Source organism: Sceloporus occidentalis, unplaced genomic scaffold (assembly GCF_023333645.1).
Source record: "Sceloporus occidentalis isolate IW3139 unplaced genomic scaffold, rSceOcc1.0.p SCAF_41, whole genome shotgun sequence".
NCBI lineage: Eukaryota > Metazoa > Chordata > Lepidosauria > Squamata > Phrynosomatidae > Sceloporus > Sceloporus occidentalis.
This window is the reverse complement of record NW_028317021.1, coordinates 7539753-7552169: the sequence shown is the minus strand read 5'-3', so window position 1 is coordinate 7552169 and position 12417 is coordinate 7539753.

Here is a 12417-nt window from a genome sequence, read left to right as displayed (position 1 = left end):
AAATAAATATATTAAATATAATAATAATAATAATAATAATAATAAAGCATGGATGGGGAGAAATTAAAAATATAAAATATATTAATAATAATAATAATAATAATAATAATAAAGCATGGAAGCGGAGAAATTAAAAATAAAAATATAATATTAAAAATAATAATAAAGCATGGGAGAAATTAAAACTAAAAATATAAAATATAATAATATTAATAATATTAATAAGAAAGCATGGAAGGGTAGAAATTAAAAATAACAATTTAAAATAATATTAATATTAATAATAATAATATTAAAGCATGGAAGGGGAGAAATTAAAACTAAAACTATAAAATATAATAATATTAATATTAATAATATTAGTAATAATAAAACATGGAAGGGGAGAAATTAAAAATAAAAAATTAAAATATAATAATAATAATAATACCTGGAAGAGGAGAAAAAAAAGATTTTGTTTTTTTTGTAATCTGCAAAAAAATAAATTAAAATAAATTAAAATTAAAATAATGATGATGATGATGATGATGATGATGCCTGGAATGGGAGAAAAAAGTATTTTTTCTTATAATATGCAAAAAACAAATTAAATAAAAATATTAAATTAAATTAATTAAAATTAAATAATAATGATGATGATAATAATACAGCATGGAAGGGGAGAAATTTGCAGAATTTTGTAATTTGCAAACAAAAGTTAAATTAAAAATTAAATTAAATAATGATGATGATGATTTGCAAAAGGATATTAAATAAAGAATTAAATTAAATTAAATTAAATTAATAATAATAATAATAATAATAATAATAAGCCTGGAAATTGGGGAAAGGATTATTATTTTTGTAATTTGCAAAAATAATTAAATTTTTAAAAGAATCAAGGAAAATTGCAATATTAGACCCTTGCAATAAAAATAAAAAAATTGCAAGATCCTTGCAGCTGGAAAATAATAATAATAATAATTGTATTACATTTTATTTATTTAATTCGTATTTTTTGTTATTAATAATAATCTTATTAATAATGAATTATTATTATTATTATTATTATTATTTGCAAAAAAAACTAAAGAATTGCATGGAAATCGATATCCCACCCTTGCAATAAAATTAACATTTCCAAGATCCTTCCAGCTGCAAAAACAGTAATAATAACAAAATGAAGAATATTATTACTTGCAAAAAAAGAGAATTGCAATGAAAACGTTATTCCACAATTGCCACGAAATAATAATATTGCAAAAACCCTGAAGCTGCAAAACAATAAGTTTTTTAAAAAATACAGAATATTATTATTATTATTTGCAAAAAGAATATTCCAGCATTGCAATAAAAATAATAAAAATAATTTAAAAATTGCAAAATCCTGGGAAAGCAAAAGCAAAATAATAATAATAACAACAACAATAATAATAATAATAAGAAGAATAAATTGCAAAAAGGAAGATAAAAGGACGGCCTCCTTTTCTTCTCCAAGGATTGAATGCACCAAGAGTCTCCTCCTCCTCCTTTCCTTTCCTTCGCAAAGTATATTCTGTGGATTGCAATATATATATATAGATAGATAGATGCAAGAACTGCAATTAATATAATATAATAATAATAATAATGAAAGGGCTGGCTGGGGCTCCAGCGGAGGAGCAGCCAGCCACCCTAAAAAGGCGGCCTCCAAAAGCCTTTTGGAAAAGGGAAGGGAAAAAGCGCCCTCTGCGAAAAGCTGCTGCAGCTGCAAAAAAAAAAGGGAGAGAGGGAGGGAAGGAGGAGGCAGGGCCACGCCCCCCATTCTCCTCGGGCAGCGGTTACCCCGGCAACGCCAGGAAGCGGAGGGAGGGGGCGCCGGGTGACGTCACGCAGAGGAGGAGGAGGAGGGAGGGAAATAGAACAGCGCCTGCGCAGAAGGAAGGAGGGAAGGAAGACTAATAGGACCCTATGTATTCCTGCATGGCAGAGGGAGGGTTGCACTCTATGGCCCTTAGTAGTACCTTCTGACTCTAGGATTCTATGTATTCCTCCATGGCAGAAGGACGGTTGGACTATATGGCCCTTACTAGTCCCTTCTGACTCTAGGATCCTATGTATTCCTACATGGCAGAAGGAGGGTTGGACTATATGGCCCTTAGTAGTCCCTTCACAATCTAGGATCCTATGTATTCCTCCATGGCAGAAGGAGGGTTGGACTATATGGACCTTAGTAGCCCCTTCCGACTCTCGGGTGCTATGTATTCCTGCATGGCAGAAGGTTGGACTATATGGCCCTTAGTAGTCCCTTCTGACTCTAGGATCCTATGTATTCCTGCATGGCAGAAGGAGGGTGGGACTATAGGGCCCTTAGTAATCCCTTCCGACTCTCGGGTCCTATGTATTCCTGCATGGCAGAAGGTTAGACTATATGGCCCTTAGTAGTCCCTTCTGACTCTAGGGTTCTATGTATTCCTGCATGGCAGAAGGAGGGATGGACTATATGGCCCTTAGTAGTCCCTTCCGACTGTAGTGTTCTATGTATTCCTGCATGGCAGAAGGTTGGACTATATGGCCCTTAGTAGTCCCTTCTGACTCTAGTATCCTATTTATTCCTGCATGGCAGAAGGAGGGTTGGACTCTATGGCCCTTAGTAGTCCCTTCCGACTCTCGGGTCCTATGTATTCCTGCACGGCAGAAGGTTGGACTATATGGCCCTTAGTAGGCCCTTCTGACTCTAGGGTTCTATGTATTCCTGCATGGCAGAAGGAGGGATAGACTATATGGCCGTTAGTAGTCCCTTCTGACTCTAGTGTTCTATGTATTCCTGCATGGCAGAAGGATTCTATGTATTTGTGCATGGCCTTCAGCTTCCATGCACTAAAATACAACCCTCCGCTCCAGCCTTTGTGCAAATCTATTGACTTATCAAGGTTAAAATCTCCTCCGCAGAGAGGGATCAGGAGGCATTACGCTGCCGTCCATCCGTCCATTTGGCGGATCTGTTTTCATGGCAACCAGCCTCTTTTCTTTCCAATTCACATTAAAGGGCTGAGTTTGTGCAAAGTTCAGGCGTTACATAAATGGAGAGGCAGCACAATCACAATAACAACAACAAAGACAAGGGAAATCGATGGTCGAGGAGGCATGGCGAAAGGAGATAGCGTTGATCGGCCCAGCGATCAATACTTGAGTGAGAAATCGTTCTTCCTTGCCCTAAAGGACTCCTCGTTTTGCTTTTAATTAATTGTCGCAGCTGTTCCCAATTATGGATTTTAATTAATTTTAAACTCACCAAAAAATCCAATTTCCCTCAAACATCCCTCTCAACATGGCCACTGGAAAGGATGCAAACACCGCTCCCTGTGGCCGGCCATTTTCTGGCAACACCTGCTCCCTTAAAAACCCACGCAAATTGTGAAAGCTTGTAAAAGCATTCAATTCCTGTTTCCCTTTAGAGTCCATCTCAAAATGGCTTATGAAATAGCCTTCAGCTCTATGGATAGGACCATTAATGGACTGGGAATGGACTTCAGGACCATGGATCGGACCGTTAATGGACTGGGAATGGACTGGGAATGTCCATCATGACCATGGATAGTTCCTCTAATGGACTGGGAATGGCCTTCAGCACCATGGATAGTTCCTCTAATGGACTGGGAATGGCCTTGGGGATCCAAAGGTAGACCATTAATGGACTGGGAATGGCCTTCAGAACCATGGATCGGATCATTAATGGACTGGGAATGGCCTTCAGCACCATGGATAGGTCCATTAATGGACTGAGAATGGCTTTCAGGACCATGGATAGTTCCTTGAATGGACTGGGAATGGCCTTCAGGACTATAGGTAGACCATTAATGGACTGGGAATGGCCTTCAGGACTATGGATAGGTCCATTAATGGACTGGGAATGGACTGAGAATGACCTTCAGGACCATGGACAGTTCCTCGAATGGACTAGGAATGGCCTTCAGGACCATGGATAGCTCCTCTAATGGACTGGGGATGGCTTTCAGCACCATGAATAGCTCCTTTAATGGACTGGGAATTGCCTTCAGGACCACAGATAGCTCCTTTAATGGACTGGGAATGGCCTTCAGGGCCATGGACAGCTCCTCTAATGGACTGCGAATGGCCTTCAGGGCCATGGACAGCTCCTCTAATGGACTGCGAATGGCCTTCAGGAGCATGGATAGCTCCTTTAATGGACTGGGACTGGCCTTCAGGGCTATGGATAGCTCCTCTAATGGACTGCGAATGGCCTTCAGGGCCATGGATAGCTCCTTTAATGGACTGGGAATGGCCTTCAGGGCCATGGATAGCTCCTTTAATGGACTGGGAATGGCCTTCAGGGCCATGGACAGCTCCTCTAATGGACTGCGAATGGCCTTCAGGAGCATGGATAGCTCCTTTAATGGACTGGGAATGGCCTTCAGGGCTATGGATAGCTCCTTTAATGGACTGGGAATGGCCTTCAGGGCCATGGATAGCTCCTTTAATGGACTGGGAATGGCCTTCAGGGCCATGGATAGCTCCTTTAATGGACTGGGAATGGCATTTAACATCTTGCATAGGGAACTGGGCACTAAGGATAACTCTCCTTTAAAGTTCGGACCAGAACCCGGAACGGATTGCGCATCTCACCAGCAAAACGCCAAAGACGATTTCTCTGATGCTGCCAGAGATAGTAGGATGATTGACAGATGAGCGATAAGCCGACGATGGAGAGTCCTTTTGTTGGTCCAAATAATATATATATAAAATTGAATTTAATAAAGGAATTTCCCCATTGTTCTTATATAAATAGATGGCAATAATAATAATAATAATAAAGGCCTGGCCTCGTTCCCTCGTTATTAATGCTAATTACGGTTTTGCTCTACATAAGATTCCCTTTGGGCAAAAGGGGTTAATTGCCCTTTAAGAGCAAAGCACTTAAAAAGTATTAAAGTATTAATCATCATTTTATGGGTTTATTTTGTCTGAGTGACCCATTGCAATTAATTAGATCCACACTGATGCATCCAAGGATCGTATTGGCCTCCTAAAAACCCTTGGTTTTCGCTCCTTCGGCCATTCTTCGGACGTCTTCTTGACCGTTGGTGTCCACAACTGGACACAGGACCCCTCCAACTGACAAAAAACAATAAAAGAAACATTAATGCATGCCCAGATTTGGAGATTATACTTCTATTGATGCATCCAAGGATCGTATCAGTCCTTTTGGCCGCTGCATCACAATAAGGGCTCATGATAGTTTTAGCTTCTTCAGTTGTCCCTCATAAGGTTTTGGCCGTCTCTGGACATTTGATCATCTCTGTGTCCATCCTCTGGACACAAGAAGACAGAACATGATAAGATGAAGATGGAGCAAGCTTGTTTTCTGATGCTTAGTTATTGCAGTTTGCTCAGGCCTTGCAAAGTAATTGCAGTTTGCTCAGGTCTTGCAAAGAGATTCCAAAACGCAATAAAAATTTCATTGCTGAAATTGCAAATAAATTTCGTGGGTGAGGAAGAAATGCAATTTAAAAAATTCATTTCTGGAATTGCAATTAAATTGTAGGGGAGAGCAAGGAAAATCCCGACGCTGAAGTTACAAATAAATGGGCACCTTTCTGTGCAAATTAAAATCAAAATTAAAATTAAAATTTAAAAATAAATTCAAATAATTAAAAATTAAATTACATTTAAAATAAAAATTAAATTAAATTAAAATTAAAAAATTAAATTAAAAATCAAATCAAATAAAAAATAAAAATCAAATCAAATCAAAATCAAATCAAAATCAATAATTAAAATAAAATAAAATATAAATTAAATTAAATTAAATTAAAAAATCCCCCTCTTTCCAGCCTTCCCTTTTTTTTTTTCCAAGAAGGCTTTGCAAACGACTATTTGCAAAACCATGGATCTCCTTGCAATTATGCAATTACCTCAATGCCTTAATTAAACCTCGCCCTTGGAAAAAGAAAGGAGGGAAAAAAACACACAATTTAAAGTCCATTATGGAGTTTCCATTTTGGGACATCGCATTATCCGCCGGTTATTACCCAGGGACCACTTTTCTGTCATTTGCCTTTGTTAATTAGGAAGAGATGAAAAACCTGAAGGTTAATTGAAAGAAACAGGCGAATCTGAAACTTCAGGTTTAGGTTCAATTATTATTATTATTATTATTATTGCAATAAAAATGAGTACTTTTTAATACTCTTCCATTGGCTTCACTGTCAAAAGTAGGCCTCATTTGCACAAAGTGACTTTGCCTCAGCCTGAGGTAAATCTTTTTACTTCTCTGAGGCGATTTTTATAACTGTAGCAAGGCCTAGCTTTCACAAGACACTTATTTATACATTTTATGTCATGTTTCAGGCAAAATTTACCTAAGGATTTTGAGACAGTTTGGTAAAAGTGCGAAGGCTTCACTGTCAAGAGTAGGCCTCATTTGTACAAAGTGACTTTGCCTCAGCCTGAGGTAATCGTTATACTTCTCTGAGGCCTTCGCACTTTTACCAAACTGTCTCAAAATCCTGAGGTAAATTTTGCCCGAAACATGACATAAAATGTATAAATAAGTGTCTTGTGAAAGCTAGGCCTTGCTACAGTTATAAAAATCGCCTCAGAGAGGTGAAAGGTCCATATATATATATAATAACCATGGTAGCTGTCATTATGAGCTTCTATGTTTGAAGACCGAAGTCTCTGGCTGTCATGGCCAGCCAAGATCAGCTCTTGGAGGATGAGCCTCCTCCAGAGCAAGGGCTGATTGAGGCAACGCCAGGTGCTGTTCCTGCCCTGCCAGGTCCCAGCTGTGATCCTCCAGCCCCAGAGGAGGAGGTTCAACCAGGTCCTAGTGCCAAAGAGAGGCCTCCTATGGTACAACAGCCTAGTGGGGACTCTGGGGACGAAGCTTGCATGCAGGTGCCTTCTTTCAAAGAGAGAAGAGCCGAGAGTGCTTGCAGGCGCAGATCACAGAGAATTGCCGAGAGGCAATTAGCCAACCAGCCTCAGGTGGCATGAGGGAGAGTTTCCCTTACTTAAGTGGGAGAGAGACTAATGCTGGTTGCTAGAGTTTATTGCATGATCCCTCGGCATGATTGCTGCTAGCACTAGCTCCTAGTATCTGGACTCTTTGTTACCTTGACCTCAGACCAGACTTCGTTATCTCTTGGCTGTTTTGACCTTGGACTGTTTTGACCACTCTGTCTCCCGGTATCCTGACTTCGGCTTGGCTTTCGGATTGTTGTGACTTCTGGTACCCTGACCTCGGCTTGATTTCTAAGACTGCTTTTGCAAGGTTTGTGTTTACCTTCACTTGCTAAGCTGAGGCATTCCTATCAGTTTACGTCTGCGATTGCTGGCTGCAGTCCAGGACACTGGCAAAAGGACACTTGGGTTTGTTTATTATTTAAGCAGAAGGAAAAGCTGGAAAATGCCCGTGTGTGTGTGTGTATTCCACCTTCTTCTGTTTTTAACAAAAGCAGCCCTTTCGCACCATTCTGATGCAAAGAGAAGGAGGCCAAAAATGAGTCAGGGTTTTATCCATCTGTCCAAATGTCTGTCTGTCTGTCATCTATCTATCTGTCATTTATCTGTCAATCTCTCTCTCTCTCTCTCTCTCTCTCTATAGATAGATAGATAGATATCTGTAAAATCAGGAAGGAAGGAAGCACTGATTTTTATGGATTGAAGGAAGGAAGAAAGGACTGACTGACTGACTTTCCATTGTAACGAAAACGTGTGAAGCTAACAACAACCACAACCACAAAACTCGCTTTCCTTGGCCTAGTAGTGGAGCGCAGACCTAGTTATGTTCCCTGCCTCAGTCGTTCATTCGGCGAAAGGCGAGGAGATCAAACGCTTTTCCCTTTTGATGTTTCGTGATGGAAAGGAAGGGGGAAACGAAAGTATTTCAGAACAACAATTTGAAACGCAAAGGGAAAAGGAACCCAAACCACCTTCTGCCGTGCAGGAATACATAGAATCTTCTGCCGTGCAGGAGTCCGCAGAATCTTGTGCCGTGCAGGAATACGCAGAATGTTGGTGCAATGCAGGAATACATAGAACACTAGAGTCAGAAGGGTCTACTAAGGGTCATAGAATCCAACCCTCCTTTGGCCATGCAGGAATACAATGCGGTGCATTGAATTATTTAACCATTCCTTCCAGTTTAAGCCAGTTAGACCAGTATGGCCCACGGCCAATCCTCCAGACGCCATTGCCGTTGAATCCGTCCTGCGCAGGCGCACTTCGGACTCCTCGCCGGAACAAAGCTGGATGACAGATTGCAGCACAAGAGGAAGGTGACCCTGAAGTGAGGAGAGGTCACTCCTCGTTAATAAAGGCTAATTAGGAAGGGGACGCATCAAAAACAAGAGACCAAACAATTTCAGAAAAGGTGCTGAGGATGATAATTAACCCATTGCGCGTTCGAGTTGTGAGACAGGAAGTTCTTTCATGAAGGGGAGTTTGCATATGAGCTTCGTAGGCTGATCTTATGACTGCAACCACCATCATCCACACTGATGCGCTTAGTAGTCCCTTCTGACTCTAGGATCCTATGTATTCCTGCATGGCACAAAGAGGGTTGGACTATATGGCCCTTAGCAGTCTCTTCCGAACCTAGTGTCCTATGTATTCCTGCATGGCAAAAGGATTCTATGCATTCCTGCATGGCAAAAAATAGGTTCCTTTCTCTTTCGGAGCACCTCTCGTACTGATTTATCCCAAAGCCAACCCTCCGGAGTCGTTTTCCTGCAGCTGAGGCGCCTGGGCTAATAAAGACAAATTAACTCGTCTAAGCATTAATTTCCCAGCTAGACATACATCTTGGCCTCATTAGAGGAGAGATCCCAGGAGCCAAAGAGGTTTCTGGCACACAGTCAGGAGTGCGAATGGCGGCGTTTTTTAAAAGCTCGTTTGTGATTCGAGGCACACAGTGCGAAATCTGGTTGGGAGACTGTCGAAGAAGAGGAGGTCAAGAGGTGATAGGAGAGCCCTGTTTAAGTATCTGGAGGGCGGCCATTTTGAGGAGGGAGCAAGCTTTATTTCTGCTGCTCCAGAGATTAGGACCCAACGGAGCAATGGATGCAACAGGAAAGTCATTCCTTGGAGGCCTTTAAACATGGAGGACCATCTATCAATGGGGACTTTTCGATTTAGAGTTCCTGCATGGCAGAATGGGGTCGGACCGGATCAGGGCCCTTCTTGGGGTCTCTTCCAACTCTATGATTCTATTATTCTATGTATTCCTGCAGGGCAGAATGGGGTCGGACTGGATCAGGGCCCTTCTTGGGGTCTCTTCCAACTATGAGTCGATGATCATATGGAAAGTAGGTCCTCCAGCACAACTCTACAGTCAACGTCTGCCAGGAGTTGTGCCAGAGGACATAGAGAGGACGCCTCTCTAGGCATTTGTGGGTCCTCCAGCACAACTCTATGGTCAATGTCCAGCAAATGTTGACCACAAAGTTGTGGCAGATGAGCGGCAAAGTTATGTTTTTCCTCCTCCTTTATCCTTTCCATGCTGATGCTGCTAGAAAAGCTTCTCGATAAGACAGAGGACGAGGATCGAAATAAAAGACCGGATTTCGAAGGTCCAAAGTAAAATAGCATCCAAAATCCACACTTTTAAGGGACTAATCCAAATGCAAATAATACAGGGAATTTTGGGCTTTGCAGTCCTATGTCATCTATAGGTAAAATTGCTGCTATTTTAGGTTTATGTGTCTACCTAAATTTCCAAATAGGTCACGGATTTTATTTTCCTGCAACTAAATGCCACCATCCTTTCTTTTATTATTTTATTTGTTTGTTTATTTTGCTAGACATAAAATAAATAAGGTGATGAAAAATCTCAAGAAGAGAAGGAAGCGTGTGAACGTTTGCAAATGATTAATAAATCAAAGATGCGGAGGGAAGTTTGCCCTCAAAAAAGGGAGACAGATGTGCGTCATATTTAAAATGCTCAAAAGGGAGGAAAGATATAAAGGTTTTAAATCAAGGGAGAAGCTTCCAGATCAAACGATCGCACTGCAAAAATTGCCTTTTTAATTAAAGATCGGTCATCACACACACACACACACACACACACACATATAAATGTATAAATATTTTTATTGTATTATATATTATATATTTATATTTATATATGATATATATATAGTATATATAATATTGTATAATAATATAATATAAATATATATATAAATTTATATATTTATACATATATAAAATATATATAAATATAAATATATTTATTGTATTATATATTATATTGTATATATGTATATTTATATTGTGTGTATATATATATATATAATATATATAAATATTATGTATATTATTAAATATATATTATATATATAATATTTATTATATTAATACGTATATAAATATAAATATATTTATTATATATATAATTTTAAATATTACATATATATTTTATAATGTATATATAATATATATAATATTTATTATATACATATTATATAATATATATAAATTTATATATATATATATATTTGTGTGTTTATATATATATATATATAGTTATATATTTATACATATATAAAATGTGAGAAATTATATATTTATACATATTATATAAAACATATGTATATATATATATAATTATGTATTTATAAATATATAAAATTTTATGTATATATATATGTATTTATGCAAAAAATATATATTATATAAAATAATCTATATATATATATATATATATAAATCTATATAATATTAGCTATATAGATATAGAAATAGATACAAACTATCTACCATTTAAAGAAGATATTTATTCAGCAAGTATTTTGAATGAATAATAAAGAAAAAGATTATTATTGTTATTATTATTATTAGTTTGTATGTTATGTGATGTTATGTATGCCCTGTTATGTTACTGACCATAGAGTTGTGCTGGAGGACCTAAAAATGCTCAGAGAAGTGTCCTCTCTAGGAATCTCCAGGTCCTTCAGTGTGACCTTTAGTTAAAACTGACCATAGAGTTGTATCAGAGGAGCGCCAAATGATCAGAGAAATGTCCTCTCTAGGAATCTCTAGGTCCTCCAGTGCAACCTTTGAAGGAAGTGGACCATATAGTTGTGCTAGAGGACCTACAAATGCCTAGGGAAGTGTCCTCTAGGAATCTGTAGAGCAGCTCCTGATGGTTGTTGCACCATAGACCTGGACCTACAAGTGCCTCTCTAGGAATCTGTGGCTCCATATGTCGACCACAGAGTCTGCTTGGAGGACCTAGAGATTCCTTGAGAGTACATAACAAAACCCATTAATTAATCCGATCTCCAGAAGTCCAAGTACGCCAATATGGAGGGCCGGCTACATTTTAGTCTGGCCGACGCAGAGACGCTTTGTGCAGAGAGAGAGGGAGATTAGGAAGGAGACGAAAACTTTGTATCGCGGCGTGATGCTCGCTTGGCCGCAGCCTTTTCCCCCAAATGGTGTCATAAATCATGGTGACACCTTCCCTTCGCCCGCGATGCAACGGCTGACAAAGGCTATTTATCCTGGTGTCACACCAGCGGTGGCGCGAACAACGCACATGAACAAGAGAGGCATCGGTCTAGAGATGCGTATTGACAACGCGAGCCGACAGTGCGTGATGTGGTGGTGAAAAAGGCCAAAGCAATCCTAGACTGTCCGTAGGGGCATAGCACTAAGATGGCAGGCGATTGGCTTAGCGGGATTTTACGTAATTATAATGCTACATTTGTCCTTGTACGGAGCGTCTGTGCTTTTCCTGGATCACGTTATGACAATTTTTGGTATATATATATATATATATATATATATGGAATGTATCTATGCTAAAGTTTATCCAGAGAGCAATATATATGCATTGGACTCTAAGACTCTTAGTAGTCCCTTCCAACTCTAGTGTTCTATGTATTCCTGCATGGCAGAAGTTGCATTGGACTCTATGACGCTTATTAGTAATCCCTTCCGACTCTAGAGCTCTCTGTATTCCTGCACGGCCCTCTAGGATCCCATGTGCTCCTGCACGGCCCTCTAGGATCCCATGTGCTCCTGCACGGCCCTCTAGGATACCATGTCTTCCTGGATGGCCCTCTAGGATCCTATGTGTTCCTGCATGGCAGAAGGTGCATTGCAACACATGAGCCTTCTGACTGTTTAATGTATTCCAATGCGGAGAGGAGGGATGCCACTCTCTCTCAACCCATTTTGCGAAGTGACACAATTGTGTTCCTTGACAAACGTTTTCATTGTTGGCAGCGTCAAAAGTGACGGGAGCCATGAAGGGAAGCAGGGCGCCCCCAGCCTCCCCTTGACAGCCTTGTCATTCGGTAGGGAAAAGGAGATTTTAGTGTGTCTGTTTGCAGAGGGAGGAAAAGCGCTTCCTCACACTCAGGTAGATTAAAGGTAATTGCAATGTGGCTTCTATTAATATTTCAACACGCTCTGCATGTGACAACT